General features: G+C 40.0%; 1 long non-coding RNA gene across 2 annotated transcripts in view; it reads right to left on the bottom strand.

The window, feature by feature from the left end:
• LOC141793862 (uncharacterized) overlaps positions 1-4789 on the bottom strand; it is a 91590-nt gene extending 86801 nt beyond the window's left edge. For both annotated transcript variants that reach the window (XR_012598445.1, XR_012598446.1), the window contains exons 1-2: positions 4695-4789; positions 4335-4483 (exon numbers count right to left, since the gene is read on the bottom strand). This is a non-coding gene — a long non-coding RNA (uncharacterized LOC141793862). The remainder of the gene's footprint in view (positions 1-4334; positions 4484-4694) is intronic.
• Between the last annotated feature and the right edge of the window lie 7891 nt (positions 4790-12680).

The following is a 12680-nucleotide window of genomic DNA, read 5'->3' as shown; positions in this document are numbered from 1 at the left end:
ACCCCTCTCAGCAACTCAGTGTCTGGTTTGCGTGCAGGTCAGCACTACAAAGTGTCTGGATGAAGAGGCCAGGGACAGTTTAATCCCACTTTCACTGTGTATTTCTCTGCCTCTGCAATAGATTCTTCCCTCTGTCAGTTTTCTCCTCCTGCTGTCTCTACCCCACATGAAAAAAAAATCTTTCTAGCAGAGCCACACACAGCCCTGCCTTCTTGAAGATAATGATCACGGGAGACAGGTTATTTGAATAGCGGTTGCACTGAGAAGTTCACAGTCATCTCTGCGCAGACAGGGTATTTTTGGGATCTCAAATATTGTAATACAGCAGAGCAGACATTTTGTAAAGTCAATCTTAGAATCAAGCTTTGTATTTTTACCCTCTGATAGCTGAAATGTCTAGACACACAAATTTAAGCAGCAAAATCCAGGGTTAAATGTGGCTATATATAACGTGTCTCATTCTCTTTGATACCTGCCCTGTGTTATCTATATTCTGTCTGTTCCAATACACAGTCAATGCTTACAGCTGACAAGCCAGCCCATGTGCTGCCTCAAAGTGTCAGTGAGATGAAAAATGTCCTCACTTTAGAACCACACTTTAGACTATGCTCACTATGCATTTCATGTTGAATCCAAGTGAAAAACTCCCAAAAATGTGTTTTTAGAACAAAAGTGGATGGTGTCCAGGATTTTCTGATACAGAATCCAATCATTAGATCGTCAGATTAAACTGTTATCAGTGAGATAAAGGGCACACAAACACATGCACCAACATAAACACACAAAGGCCTTCACACACTGAAGGACATGCTTAACAAACACATCTAGGGAGAGATAGATTCTGCAGTTAACGCTCTTGTTAACAGGACCAAAGTAAAGTTAAGTTAGTTTTCCTTCTGCACATGATAACTACTGAACATTCTGCCTATCTATGCAGGGAGAAAGTATTTTGATCTGATCAACTCCACAAACAGTGTTTTACAGAGCTATCTGGACAGCTATACAACTGTGACATCACACCCCAAACTGTCACTCTAAATGTCAGACACATACACAGTCTGTACATACCAAGAGGACCCAGAGGTTCATTGGCTGTCTGACACCAGCTAAAAATGGCCCCGCTGTGTGATCTAAGAAAGCCTAAATATGATTTAATGGTTGGCACTGGCTGTGTCAAAAGCAGCTGTCCAGGGATTCTGGCTCAGGGCATTTCTCACACAACCAGGCAATCCAGGAACCAAACTAGCCTCCGCTGATGAGCTGGGTCGATAGCAAAACAGTAAAACTTGGTCAGGCTTCGATGCAGTGTCGCAGAGATGTGCTGAAAAGCATCTATCAACTTGTCAAACTAAGACGAGGATGTGCTTAAGTAGCAGCTGCACACCAGGTGAAGAGGTTCTGGTTAGAGTCCAAATGTCAGGATGTCCAGAAGGCACGGGTGGAATAATGTGCAGAGACTACATGTCCAAACAGTATTCAACTAGAGCTGAGGCTAGAGGGTTAGAGAGTACTGCTGGAAAGGTATTTGCATGTAAGCCTCAAAAAATGTCAAGACTGTTCTGATTGTTTCTAAAACACATTTTAAAGCACTTAATACCAGTTTTTGGACAAAATTACATCCAAGCTGCTCTTAGACTGCCCTTAGACTTAGTCTTAGAGACTACTTCTTCAGATAAAGGTGTATTTCTAGAAGCAAGGTTGACTGTTGGAGCCCAAATGTGAACATTCCTGTTACATTTTTCTTTTCTGTTTGACCAAGTCATTACGCTGTGTAACAGTGCAGGGTAGAAATCTATTAAAGCCGCCATGTTTTGTTCTCAAAACATTGCTTTTTTATTTCTCCCAATAGAATCATAACCTTTTCATCTAAACTGAGATTGCACTGACCAAATAACAGGCTTATCTGCATCCAAAAACATGAGTTTGATTTTTAAAATTAGAAAAGCACTTAGAGAGCGCAGACTTCCGCCAAGCATATTGTGATTTTCCCACAACATTTTAGTCCTACTTTAATGTTATACCCCCTCTCAGCAGACTGTCTGCTACAATTTGGTGCTAGTTGCAGGTTTGTATGATAATTTATTACCTGACAGTGTTGATAATTGTGATGACCCAGCACATATTTAATGTTCCAGAGCTAAGTATCCAGAATATTGGCAGGATCTGGATCATACTTTTACATCTGCCAGAAATGATCGTGACCTTGCCTTGCATTCTTTTTAAAAGCAATCCGAACATTTATCATGGAGTTATATACGGTGAAAACGCCTCTATCTCACAATGATAAAGAATCTTAAAAAAAAAAGTCCTGGATCTAGATGGTGATCTGGATCACCTCCAAAATTTGATCACTTCTTCTTTATCCCATTTTGAACATTTCCTGAAAATTTTCATCAAGATCCATTTTTTACTTTTTGATTTATAGAGTTCACAGGCAAACAGACCGAAAAAACTCTCCCAAAAACATAACCTCCTTGGCTGAGGTAAAAAGGCAATTTTCTCCAACTTCACTGGAAAAATCAAAGTTATTATGGTCTACCTCCACGAATCTACACTCCCAAACAAATTATATTTCTAGCAATTAAACAAAATGAATGTGTAGAGATGTGATAATTATTTCTCCACCTTCACAGTGTTTGTGATGAGCACAACAGTTGTCTTCAACTCATTGACACAGACAGAAGAAACTGCAACACAACAGAGAAAACAGGTTTTGGTTGGACGGCAATGCAGCAAAACTCAGTTCTTCTGCCACATCTTCTTCCAGAATCATATCTCACCCCCTGAAGGCCACACACACACTACAACAAACAACCAGTAGGAGGAAGCACATGCCCTGTCTCAAACTTTCTGACCCAGTTTCAACCCCGAGTGTCTGGGACATTGTGTTCTAGTCTCATCCATCGTTCCCCATTTTTCTCACATGTGGTCAAGCGGTTTAAGTAGCTTAGAGGCCGATAAGTCAAGAAACCAAGGGTGTAAGGAGAGAGAGAATGTATTTCACATGAAGCTTATGGAAAGAATGTACTCTTGCATGTCAACAATAGAACTGTGTCAACCAGTACGAAGCATTTAGAAACCAAAGCTACAGCAAAACTATGGGTTGTACAATATCTCCAGTTAAGACGAAGCAAATGAATCAAATGTGTCCCAAGTCAACGGTTTGATGCAATCCTCTGCATTTAGGAGATTAAAACCCCTTACATTTCAAAGAATTCTGTGCCACTCTAACAAACTAGCCTTTGTCTATGTTCACTGTAAACATGTGATTATACTGTATCGTAACAGAGTCTGTTTACTAGGGTGTAAGGGTGTGTATGTGTGTCTGAGATCGAGACAGACTCATGACAACAGTTATGTGTGTTATTGGACTACGTGATGTTCTCAGAAAGTCTGCAGAGAAAGGAAGCACTGTTTTGCACACACACACACACACACACACATATTTGTTAAGACTGCAAATGTATATGCAAGACTAGCCATGGGAATGGACACAGTCACACTCTCATTGTTGCTGTGCAGCGAAAGTTAACCGAGTGAAAGTTTGCAAAAGTTCAGGGCAATGAGGATTAGGTTACGTAAAAGCTTTTTGTTTTGTGTGTGTGTGTGTGTGTGTGTGTGTGTGTGTGTGTGTGTGTGTGTGCGTGTGTGTGTGTGTTAAGATATTTCTATCCCCACTTTATCAGTGTTGCTGATCAAACAGCTTTAAGGACTGAGATCATGTGGGTGCCTACGTGAAAAGGAGCCTGTGGGAGATGCCTTTGAGTGATTTTTAAACTGTCACTCAGCATGGTATTTAGCTGTTTCTGATAAGCCTCTGATCACAAGTGAAGCATGAGAAAGCACAGACTGAAGTGATGCAACATCTGATCCTGAAGATCAGCTTGACTTCTTGTTACGTCAATATTTATTTTTTGTAATGTACGTTTGTTCTTCCACCTATCATCAACTGGTTAGGTATAGATTCTTTCAAGCCACCAAAATCATATCTGATAAAATACTACACAACAAATATCAAAATATGTCATACTAGATTGAAAATGCATGTAATTAAATATAAATCACAAATACAATGAACAACAAATGTGAAACTGAACCAATCAGAAGCTAAAAAAGAAACAACAACTCAAAAATGACACCAGTCACAGCTAAGCATCGATGGTTGAAGCCTCAAACTGACAAGGACAACAAGGTTACGTGGTTGACGTCACCAAACAACACTAGTCACGTTTGCTTAATCGCAGCTACCATTCAGCTTTGTTTTGCATCTGCTACACACACGCACAGCAAATTACAAGAACACTGTATATTTTACAATTAAGAGAGTTACTCACAGTATTGTGCAGCATGTTTGGATGCGTCACCTCGGACTTCAGAGCGTCCTCCATCGTGTTAGCTCGTTAGCGCACAGACACGCTCCACTCCGCGTCCACCGTCACGTTAAAGTAACGAGGCGATCCACGAACACTGTACCGCTTCAGCGCTGCATAAAATATCGCAAAGGAGTAAATACAAAATGAGAACACAATCTCAGACCAGGGACTATCTACCTGACTGGGATTTCTCAACTTTTTTCAGGTATGATTAAGTCCTCATTTGAAATGACATTAACGACAATTTCGTAATGAAAATACCAAAAAAATGAAGATTTTTTGTTTGTTTGTTTGTTTGTTTTACTGGCTTTCTTTACTTACAGTTGTCTTTGATAAATCTTGAAAGTTTTCACCTTTGAGTGAGGTCCATGTGGTTGTGGGGGCCTCCCCAGCCTTCTTTCCCATCATGCCCTGTGATGCATTGAATGACAGTCTGACTAATGACATTCATGATTCACAAATTGTTTTTTCACTGTTTGTTGTGAACGCCACAGACGAATGATGCTTGATTTTAAATCTTAATTTTCCTAAAGTTGGGGGTTATGATAGATAGATAGATAGATAGATAGATAGATAGATAGATAGATAGATAGATAGATAGATAGATAGATAGATAGATAGATAGATAGATAGATCTTATTGGGGCCGTATGAGAAGCATGGATCCAGTTCATGTTGCTAACATGCTGAAATATTTACTGTACCTGGTGTTATGACTCTGTCTAATGGAAACAAGTACTGGGCAAATAATAACTATAATCTCAAATGTTTATACCCATCCAAATTGTAAGTCCAAAATTAAGATACAGGGGAAGTTGCACCTAAAATCACAGATGGATGAAAATGAGAAAAACAAAATCTGGTTAATTTGGCCTTTTTTTCTATTTTTAGATTTTGAATACATTTGTATATATTTTTGTTCTTCTTAACTTAAGTAATTGTGCATCATCTTTAACTCTGTGACAGCGAACGTGGATAGAGATGAACCTATGAGCACATGCCCATTTGACAAACTCCCACCCAGAGAAGACACTTGAGAAAGTCTCAAGCAGCATGTCTGTGCAGCTCAAAGAGTGTATACATGACACTCTCCTACTAGGCAGCTAAAGCGGTCACTCACCATATCCCACAGCTGAACAAAATGTACAGAGCGGCCACCACTAAACCCATGAAAGGCCTTGCCAGTCAGCCAAAACAGCAGGCTTTGTTCCCTGTAAAGTTAATCTTCCACAAACCGTTAGGATGAGGCACATTGTGCTTACTGTACCCTTGTGGTGGTGATACAGGAAAATGAGCAGCAGGATGAAATGTAAATTTAAGTAGTCTACATTTACAGAGCCAGCTGAAGAATCATATTTAGACAGAGAAGTCAATGAGTTTGTCGTCTATCATAACTCCCGTAGATTACCTCTGTGGATGTGTTTCTGTTCCCTGCACTTCTCACAGGACTACAGACAATACAGTTGCATAAAACCAGAGTGCACTAGAAATGAAGGACACCACACATTCATCTTAAATCACCTTGAGTCTCATCACTATATGTGCATGCTTTTGTTTCACTCACAGCGAACATGTTGCTTTCACATTTGTCATCGACATCAGCTGCTCTGCAAAGTGAAAGCAGTCTCTTTCGGAACATGTTGTCCTTGGTTGTTTTTGACAAAAGGAAGTGGCTGAAAACCACCCACACATAAAGAGAGACACACACCAGCCTCAATGCGAGACAGACGTCACTGAAAAAAGCATGCTGGGTATTTCTTACTGATATTTTTCAAAAAAATAAAAAAAGGAGCTGAAGTAATCATTGATCGCTGAAGTCATATGTAACATTGGTGCCACTCTAAAACCTTCATAATAAAAGTATAACTCACAAATCTGCATTGTTTAGCAATGAAATTTGTAAACTCCAATACTCCAGGGAAGCAGTTTATTATTACATGATTTCCAAACTATCACAAATTTGATGACACACACACCCTCCCCACCCCCCAAGAGTGCATTAAAATCATTATCTTGTCAATGTAAAGCAAGGTGAGCTTGCAGGCCTCCATGTGTCTGCAGTTGTTTTTGTGTGCTCTCTGCACTTGTTTGGTTTGCCATGGTGTGTTTGAGTACACTCTCAAGGCTGTTGATATGTGTTCTCTTGCTGCTGCTGCAGCACTGCCAACCTGACCTCAAGTCAACCCAGCCTAAACAGAAGGAGGGGAGTCTGTGCCAAGTGCGCCATCATCACACAGCCACAGGTCCCTGAAAAGCTTCAAGGAAACGAGGAAAACACCCCTTTTTTTACTAGAGGGACTAAAAGAAACCTGGCTTCTGAAAGCTGTGACTGGAAACCATTATATTGTAAACCTGAATGCTACCATTTAGGATCTGGGCATTAAAGCTCTTGCCATATGTGAAGTAGAACATCACTTCCTCTGTACATGAGAGTCTGCTGAGTATATGACTTTTGAAAGCTGTATTTGCTCATTGGATTGCTTATGTGTTTCCTGCCGGAAATCTTTTTTTTTTTTTTTTTTTCAAAATAAAAATTTGTATTGGACTCCCGGAGAAACATTAAACAATAGCAAATAACTCCATTATTATTTATTATAAGAAAAAAAGGAAAATACTTTCAGAGGATACATGCAGCATTGTTCATTATTTAAACTACTGAAAACAATGCAACCATCACTGTAATGCATTCTATTTTAATTTGTGTTCAGCTCACCCTTTTCTACAGCGGGCCTAGAGATCAAAGGCTACATCCTGTCCTGTGACCTGGGCCAAAATCTAGGATAGTTAGGTTACAGTGTCCATCACTTCTCTGGAAAGGAACTGTTTAGTCTACTGAGAATATTTGGGTTGGATTGTTTAAGAGTCAACAAACTTTATCCAGGATAGTTCAGCTCTATACTGCCCTGAAAACAAATTTTGCTTTGACTTGTATTTAAACCAGGTCAAGGGAAAGACAGAGATATGAGAATAAGGTTAATGGTGCTACTTATGTAAATAAATAATTTGACAGCTGCTGCCAAAAAATGTAAACTGTTAGATACTGTACACCAGGGGTGATGTCCTTGATGTAGTTCACTTTAAGCCTCTGACGTGTGTGAGATAAAGATATGTAACTGAGATATCAGTCACAATTAAATCCAGTTCAACGTCTAACTTGAGTATGTATTGAATTAAAAGTCATTTCACAGAATCCACTCAGTCATTTTAGAGATAGAGTCCTTCAAGTCCAAACCAATTATTTCAGAAAACATTCAAAGTGAAGATTTTATGATAAATAAAAGCACTGGCAGGACTTTTTTTTTTTTTTATTACACCTTGAACATGTTATTGCATTTAGCATCAGTAGCGATGCATCACACTGACTTCCCTGAGTAGCTTTGGGAACTGTTCCAGCATGATCCCACATAATGATATGCTCTGTGAAACTCAAAAGAGCACATTTAGACAGAGTTACAGTGACATAAACCTCCGTTGGGGACAATAACACATTCAACAAGTGCCAACTTCTTCTTTTATGCGCTGGCACTGTGTGAACTGTACTTTACGTAAAAGACTCTGACATGCACTGGCCTTCATGATGAATGGGAGCATTTTTGCAGGTTCCTTTTACATATTCCCCTGTGGGCTTTTTCATACAGCAGATGAATTTGTCAAGAAACACCTACTCTTCATGCTTGTGGCAAAAGAGGAAAACCTTTTTCTGTAAGTGGATTTTTTCCCCCTCCCTATGTGTTAAATTTTGTCCTGTACCACTTTTTGTGTAACTGTATCTGTTTTAACTCCACACATCTGCATTTAAGTCTCAATCATCAGTGCACACAATCCTCCTCCTTTATTTTGGTGTTTAGTACTCATGAGAGGCTACAGAAATAGATCCACTGAAAAATAAGAGTGATCAAGAGAGAAAAACCAGACTGCACTGAGACAGCACACTCAGCTATGAAAACACACACACACACACACACACACACACACACACACACACACACACACACACACACACACACACCGAGCAAAAGACTGGTGAATCATTCCAGTTCTCTTCAGAGCACAGATGCAAATCAACCCAAACAGAGGTGGCACGCAAGCAGCAGCCGTCTGGGCGTTGTGCCAGTCCGCAAACGGGAGACATACTGTGCAAGGGACAGGCGAGGTCACGCTGTTTTTTCCTACTCAGCAGGTTTAATAGGCATGATTAAAGAAAAAAATAGGCACATGTGATCTGTGGAAAAAGGAAACAAAAGGGAGACGTGAAATAATATCTCATTGCATGAAGTCAGGTGTTGGAGTCCCGTGCAGAAGGGGCTTGCTTTCAGTGAAAAAAAAAAAAGAAAAAGGGAAAGAACATAGGTGGGAAAGGGATTTGCTATTGTAAGATATGTGATTTTGAATTGCTCTCCTTTTCTTGCAGAAATTAGTTCCTTTTAACACCTTTGCGTTGTGACTCATGATTTAATTTTAAGCCTTTTTTCTTGCTGCATAATGGATGGGGTTTTTGATTGCCCAAGAAGCAGGGAGTCAAAATCCAGGAACAATTATGAGCTCATAAATACATGCATGTCATTGATCATGCCCAATAAAGTCTGAGTTAAACAAAGTGAACAAATGTTACATCTCATGGCATAATGAGACAAGAGGTGTACTGAGACTTGACATACTGCACCGAAGCACTTTGTTCTCCTTCACACAGGAAAACATTTAGTGTGTCTGCTGTTTTGTTCTGTTTGTCATCTTTGAAAGCTCAGGTATGCTGAATCCTCCCTCAGGTGTCAGATACACCCTGTGGGCATGAGCCAGGTGCAATTAACATATCTACCTGTAGGGGGCTCAGCAGTACAGGATTCCTCTGTTCCTCCAGGAAATGACAACTAAGCATCCATACAGAGACTGTAATATTATCTGTGTGATAAATCTGTTAGATTTGCAGTTTAAGATTTGTTTAAGTGGGACATGTATGCTGTTGTGGTGTGTTGTGTTGAGTTGTGTTGAGTTATGTTGCTCTGGGTTACAAGCACATTGAACAATCTAGTTTTGCTTTCAGAGTCAAAGGTCATTTCTCATTCTGCACACTTAACAAGACACAGTTTACACCTTTAAGTATAAATTCATTTTTTTTTTTTTAATTCTTGATAAAAGGATAGAGGTTTAAAGGCCTTGAAAGAAGTCCCCAATCATACCTGTGCTGCAATTAACACCTATGTGCTCTGGATCTTTAGGCCTCTAGAGGGCCCACTTCTGCTACCTCCACCACCTGTATGTCTACTATACAGGGATGTTTCATCAAGAGGATCAGAGCTGATTGCTGCCATGTGGGAGGCTTATGTGTAATTTCTGCTTTATACAACATTTTGGAACCATAAACGAAGGTCCTGACATTATTCTTGACAACATATGCCAGTATAAGGAGCTGGATCTCTTCTGATTCCACTGAAAAACATCCAAAAGTTGAGGCAGCTGGTATACAGCAGAAAACTGGTCACAACTGGCTGAGGTGAGAATTTGTGGACTTAAATGAATGTAGATCAAGGTGTTGCTGGCAGAGACCAACATCCTGAATAGAGTTTTCCTGGATGTACAAAAGGTTGGACAAACAACCGCAGGCCTTTCTGGTGACATGAATGTGGTGTTAGAAAACTGTGACATTTAAGTCACTTGTGTCTTTAGTGGAGCAGCCAAACTGACTTGTGCCAGCATGCAATTACCACAGCCTCCCTCCCATATCCTGACAAGTGTAGTGGGAGCTGGATAACTGTGCCTGTTTTATGTCTCTGAGAGTTCTGACGGGGACAAACTCGCCATTAAACATTTACGATCCATCCTTTGGAAAGAAGCAGGGAGACTTCAGAGTACAGAGAAAGAATACGCGTGTCTAGAATAGAGAGTACACACTTATCCTCACATTCTCCCTCCTTCCAGATTGATCAATAATGTTTCAGCTCATGTAGCAACTTGGCTGGTATCTACATAACAACTTTCCAGCAGCTGCCAGCAGCTCTTTAACTGGCCTACAAACAAACACTGCCTAGCTGGCGCTGATTTTACAGCTTTCGTATAAAGCTTCTTTTTTGCTATGGTAATCTGGCCCAATCTCTTTTAATTTGTTTGGCTTTTAGTGTTCCCATAGGAGACTCTTCTCATTGGCAGACAAATAAGTCCATGCTTTGCAGCTGATGGTGCCAAACTGCTTGAAGAAAACTAAAATTTGATCAGCCCCTATGATGCTAAATCCCTTTTTCCCTGAAGCACACTGGGGATTCAGGAGCTGTGTACAGTAAATTATTTCTCTAAACCCAGAGGATTTCAGTTTGAGTTTAGTAGTCTTCCTGGGGTGACCAGAGACTAGTACCATATTGGCCAACACACAGCTCCAGTTACAGTAAGTGAATGTAATCCATGCTTATAAGATTTTAGGGGATGAGAGGTTGTTTAAATAGGATGATGATGACAAAGCTATTTTTGGATGCAGCACACACAAAAGTTAGATAACAGAAAGACAATGTGGCACAAGTTGGACTTGATTTTAAACTTTGTTGATTTATCTTGACTTGATATGTAGGCTTTTAAAGTTAAAGAAAGTGCACTCTTCAAGGTGCACAGTGGGATTTGTAGTTGGGTTCTTTTCCAGAGGAATGCCCTCCTTAAAATCTAAGTGGCCACCTGAAAAATCTTGAAGTATGATTGGCTTTTTGACTTTTCAGAGGTAGGACTTTGGTCAACATCAACTATTCTGAACATGTTGCAATATAGGCCACTTTGTTGCATATGTTCTTTTGTTGGTACTTTAAAACATAGGGCTTGAGTGGAGTGTCAGTAATCCATCAAAGATTACGGTGAACTGTCTTACTCCTGAAAATACACTCAGTGAGCTTCTTTGTCTTTTTGATTTTTCAGGGTTTGGAAATTGTTCTCCAGAACATAGCATATGTTTGATCATCATTATGTCCATTGCTGAAGAAGATGATTAGTGGTACACCCTCTATGCCACCCTTGAATAGTTGAAGGCTCTGTTTGGGCCACCCCAGTCCCAAAAAGTACAGACATGTGAGTCCATTAAAATTTGGGGGATAAATAAAATCTCACAACTTTTATTCTTTAGAAGGCTGATTTCACTCTGCATAGCAGTATCTCAAAGCTTTTCTTAAATTCCCCTTTTGGCATATTTCTTCACTCAGGTCAAAAGTTGCCACTCGCATCTCCACCTTTAAAGATTGTGTAACAGCATGATCTGTAGTGTGTTTTTTTTACATTACAGGAAATAGAACCACCCTCCTAAAGTTGAGCCCATGAGTTGAGGTCGTTTCGTCACCGTTTCTGATTGCTCTCGCAGATAAAGAGGAAGTTTGTGGTCACAGAAAAACTACCTCAGTGTCATAGCTGTACATCACAACAAGTGGGGCGTGATGGGAAAAATGTATCGAGATGTCACGTGATCAGCTTCTGCGTTTTTCTGAGGTATAAAAGCCAGAGGAGTTATTCTTGTGCTTAGGGCAAGTCTGTGCTGCAACTGAGCGACAGGCTGAGGACGGGCATGATTGCGGTATTAGGATCTTGCTTCAGCTTGTTACTTATCGACACCTTAACAAATAGGGAAGCATTTTATTTTTCCATCACTACGTTTAGACTGTCAACAAGTCAAAGGAATAAATAAATGGACATTAATGTGAGTGTTGTATGAGTTTAAGCTGCTTTCATAAATTTAAGGCCATTATCATACACTTAGTACAAATAGAATAAAAATTCAAACACTAAAGCTTACAGAAATGACCTATTTCCCCAGAGAGACGCCAGAGTCTTTCTAAAAAAGGCAGATGTAAGGGTGATGTAAGAAATTATATGTTACAGTCTGTATGTTTGCATGGGTGTATGTGTGGGGTGGGGATGTTTATTTCCTCACCTATGATTTTGTCAATGTATTTATGCCTGAACCTGTATATACTGTATATAGTCCGCCTCCAGTACAGTTACACAGAGCTGCAAGACGCCTTCAAAATTGCAGGAAAAAAGCAGGTATTAACCTCTTCACATTGAGCAGAGACCTGAGCCAAACTTCCTTCTTTAGTTTCTCCTTTCAGATCTCTCTCATTTGCTCACATTACAGAGTTAAATTACCAAGAGACTCATTTGGACTTCTGTTTAAAGAAGCCATAAATTTGTGCTGTTGTATAACCAGGCTTAACCATGGCCTTTGTGCCAGAACAACCACTGCAAAGGGTGCAATTTGTCAGGCAGTGAGGCAACTGGCATCTAGCTCAAAAAGCACACATCATGATCTGGATTACAGAGTACTATAAAACAGCGCCGGCCCAAT

This window comes from Halichoeres trimaculatus, unplaced genomic scaffold (genome assembly GCF_033239565.1).
Source record: "Halichoeres trimaculatus isolate MK-OKI-2021-1 unplaced genomic scaffold, fHalTri1.1 fHalTri1_scaffold_7, whole genome shotgun sequence".
Taxonomy (NCBI): domain Eukaryota; kingdom Metazoa; phylum Chordata; class Actinopteri; order Labriformes; family Labridae; genus Halichoeres; species Halichoeres trimaculatus.
The sequence above is the reverse complement of the archived record's forward strand: the minus strand, read 5'-3'. Positions and strand labels throughout refer to the sequence as shown.